The following is a 4,478-nucleotide window of genomic DNA, read 5'->3' as shown; positions in this document are numbered from 1 at the left end:
GTTTGCAGTAGCGCTACTGTGCTGTAACATGGTGTAGGTTAGTTCAGCTGTACTGGGCAACGCTGCTAATTTAAATCATGCTAAAATAAATAATAATAAATAATGCTACCTTCAGTGACGCTATGCTCTGCTCATATGCTCTGATAATAATAGCTTTGTAGGACTATACATTATGTGGATAATTAGTAAAAAAAAAATAAAATAAATAAAATTATATCTGATTCTTTTCAATAAGGTTCCATTAGTTAATGTTAGTTAATGTATTAACTATCATGAACGAACAATGAATAATACATTTATTACAGTATTTATTCATCTTTCTTAATGTTAGTTAATGAGAATACAGTTATTCACTGTTAGTTCATGTTAATTCAGAGTGCATTAACTGTTAACAAGCACAACTGTTGATTTTAATAATGCATTAGTAAATGTTGAAATTAACATGAACTAAGATTAGTAAATACTGAAGAACTATTGTTCATTCTTAGTTCATTATCTAAAGTAGTTAGCTAATGTTAACTAATGAACCTTATTGTAAAGTGTTACCAATATTAATATAAATTCTGTCCATTTTTATTGTGTTACTTTCAGTAAAAGTGTGGTTATTTTATTGGCTTGTGTTTTTTTTTTTATATTCAGTATCATTAAAATTTAGTTTAATTTAAAAAGTCTTACAAAATTACTTTATAATATTTAATAAAATAATAATTACAAAGTATTTTCGGTTTTGGCCCAGAATTTTTATTTCGGTGCATCCCTATATATAAGTATACAAACATCAGGCATCATGTTTATTCATGAAGGATGTTGAAATAGTACAATGTGAGTGTTTACACATACAAAGTAAACACGTTCACAAATGCCACTTTAACGCGGATTATACATACAAAAATATATTTTCTTTCTCTTCTTCATTCGCAACATATTCAAACCAGCACACAAGACAAAGCCGCCATTGCAGTAGATGGTTTGCCTCCTGTCAGCCATCTGGGCTGTGGCAGCTGGGAGCAGACCCTTCAGTGCCTCCAGAGAGAAAAGGAGAGAGACAGGGTTGACAACAAGAAGAGGGAGAAGTGGAAGGAGCCAGAGAGGGGGAGAGAAGCGGAAATGCAAAAATGGAGCTAGTGTGTGAAGCAGCAAATCAAGACCACCGAGTTTACCTTCCAAACAGCCACGGGCACTCTGATCAATCTTATTTGCTCTTCCCTAATATTCCATATTTGCTGCGTTTATGCAATCAAAACACAAGCGAAAGCACAAAATTAAGCATATATCACCATTAGCAGCAGCGCTATGACATGAACCCCATTTTGGATGCAACAATCTATATTTAGTCTTTATGAATCTTCCTTTTATGAGCCCCTAACATTAGTTTTAGTATTAGTACAGCACTGGGATACAGAACACAATAAGACTGCAATAAAACTAGATGTCTGAGAGAATAAGTAGATGCACTGAAATAGTGAGAAGCAGAACTTGCTGAGGGAAACCATCCAGCTTTACTTGCTATTACAGGTTAAGCTGGACTGCTTTGCCTGGGAGAATCAATCAAACCCACCCAATAACATTCCCATGGTGTACTCCACATGCCCTCATATAAATGATGGCCATGACCTTTGCTAGACAAATGATGTATGAGTCATTATGGCACCTGTGCTTGCTGCTGAATACAGATTTCTAAAGCAGGGTAACATTACAGCGCACCCTCATTATGGCAGCATCTCTAATATATCAGCAGTAATGGACGATTCTTTGATGAATATACTTATCGAGCAGTAACAAACCGGGAAGGTTAAACTCAGAGATAATGCAGCGCTGAGGCAGAGAAACAGGGAAAAGCTCCACCCACTGACAGGCTCAGCTCATTAAATATTCATGAGGCTGCAAATGACACAAAGACAATACGCTCATCAACCAGGGTGCACTGGGAGCACAGAATGTGTAGGCAGATTTTTGCACACATCTTCCAAGTTATTTCTAGGAGAGCTACGCATATGAGGATTGAGTAGAGATAAGCAGAGTCATTCTGTTTTTAGTTGAGCTTGTTTGTTAATATTAACAAAAACTCTAATCCCTGTGATACTAAAATAAAACTGCCAGGACGCTGTAAGCCTATGGCCACAGTTCGTTTTTAAAATGCTTAACTTAAAAGTGTGATACACAGTAAATAATGCTCATAAACGGCTGTCAAGACAGTGTTCTCATTTAAAACATGTAGGAGCTTGGACCCAGATACAGTTTGACTTGCATCATAACTTAACAGCTGAATTACTGTATATCATATTTATCCTGCACTACAATGCAGATGTTTCTTCAGCACTAATTTAATATTACCATACAGTAACGTGCCATGCGGCTGTATGAAAGTGAGGTTAAAATCTCTGTTCTGTTCTCAGAGGTTGTGGAGGTCTGACCAGCCCCAGGGGACCCAGCAGGACAGAAAAAGAGAGAAAGGATACAGGCAAAAGGGCCAAAATCACCCGGTGCATCAAAACGCTACCATCGGCACACTATCCGTATCCATCGCACCGCGAAACAGCGAGTCCCAAACCACAGAGGAACAGAGTGTTCCTCCTCATATTTCTCACCGCTGGGACACCGCAGCAACATAAGTCAATTCAAAAATAAACACTATAGCCAAGAAATGAGTTCAGAAACTGAGGGTCTGTTGAAGAACTGAGGGTGTGAGAGCAAACATAAACATGCAATACACAGTCTGACAAACCTTGTGCGCGCAGTACGAATAATGCATGATTTAGAGCTATTTTAAGACGGTGTTTTCAGCACACTCTGTGTTGCATGCTACCTTCTACCCACATTATCTGTATGGATAAGAAATTTCAGTGTAGTTTGGCTTAAAAAATTAATTGAATTACATTTAAGCTCTTGTACAATCAGAACTTTTACTCTTAAACTGCATATGTAGGTCAAAAAATAATCTGTCTTCAATCTGTCTGAAATTGCTTAGAATTGAATAAAATACATGTCAAACATGTTTTAGAAAAGCTTTATTCAAGTCATTTCATATGACAGAATCAATCTGGCTACATTAGGTTATAGCACTGAAAGTAATTTTAAGGTTCATATTAGGTACACATTTTCACATGTAACAGTGTGAGGAGATATCATATCTGCAAAGGATGATGGGTCAGATTGTCAGCGCTGTGCTTCCAGGTTGCTTCTCAACACTTATTTCGGACTGAACTCCGTGTGTCTGCTTTCAGTATAATTGATTATTTTAAAGCGCAGAATGCCTTAAGGTTGAAAAGCAGATCAGACAAGCAGAGTCATATCAGTCTTTGGGGAAAAACAGGTCAGAGCCAAATAAATAGGGTGACCATGAATCTTCAGTCATCAAATGGTTTAACAGTGTCTTACTGCTTACAAAAAAAACAAAAGACATGCTACAAGGCATGCTACATGCTATATACAATATATATATATATATATATATATATATATATATATTAGGGGTGGAATGGTTCGCGGGAAAAAATCGAACCGTACGGTTCTCCACACAGGGTTCGGCACTCGCTAGTCAACTTAAATCGGACAAGGCATCTGTAATATGGTTTGCTATAAATAACACGTAAAACAAACAAGCTAATGTATGTTTCTGTTGATGGATGCGCATTCTGGCTTCCCAGTACATTACAACAACAGCGATGAAAAAAAAAAAAAAACGTGGAAAAACCATTCCATCTTGTTCAATGGGAATGCAATGCGAATGCCGTATGCTGGAATATGAGCATTTATTACGTCATCACCCGGGTGCTGATAGCGCGCGCGTATCTGTGTTTAAGCTAAACTCGTTTAAGCTTTGCCAGTTTAAACATTTAAGAGCCAGAGGATGCGAGCTCGCACGTGCAGTGAGAAGATTTTAGAAGATTTTCATCCGAAGCACGCAAACTGAACACTGTCTCAGAACACGCGCAAATATTAAGCTCTCTCTGAAGTATTGTGTTTAAATGGACAAATTCACACAAAAATTATGTCAAAATGCCCGTCTTGGTAAGTATCCTATAGTATATATAGCCGGCTGAACGTACTGGATCAGTGCATTCTCTTAAAGTAACAGCACTATTAATCAAACAGCAACAACAAAGAATTCACTCATACAGTGAAATATGCAATGCTGTTTTACATTTCATTACTTTATTCAATTTCTGTACCTAAAAACTAATGTTAGACCTACCTAAAAAAAAACTGAAAACTGAAAATCACTGTTTATTTTATTTGTATGTTTACTCTATTGTATTTATTTGTGCTGTTGTTTGTAGTTAGATAGATTATTCGTATTTTCTTTATTTTTATTTGACAGTATAGTTTTTCCCTAAACATAGCACATACCGAACTGTACCGAAACCGTGACTCTAAAACCGTGATACAAACCGAACCGTGAGTAAGTTGAATCGTTCCACCCCTAATATATATACAGTATATATATATATATATATATATATATATATATATATATA

At 36.5% G+C, this 4,478-nt stretch overlaps 1 protein-coding gene across 4 annotated transcripts in view; it reads right to left on the bottom strand.

Annotated features, from left to right (window-relative positions):
* Positions 1 to 4,478, bottom strand: part of LOC107585996 (amyloid beta A4 precursor protein-binding family A member 2-like) — a 90,310-nt gene that overhangs the window by 51,638 nt on the left and 34,194 nt on the right. The window lies entirely within an intron of this gene.

Source organism: Sinocyclocheilus grahami, unplaced genomic scaffold (genome assembly GCF_001515645.1).
Source record: "Sinocyclocheilus grahami isolate Dianchi unplaced genomic scaffold, SAMN03320097.WGS_v1.1 scaffold76.1, whole genome shotgun sequence".
Lineage (NCBI taxonomy): Eukaryota > Metazoa > Chordata > Actinopteri > Cypriniformes > Cyprinidae > Sinocyclocheilus > Sinocyclocheilus grahami.
The sequence above is the reverse complement of the archived record's forward strand: the minus strand, read 5'-3'. Positions and strand labels throughout refer to the sequence as shown.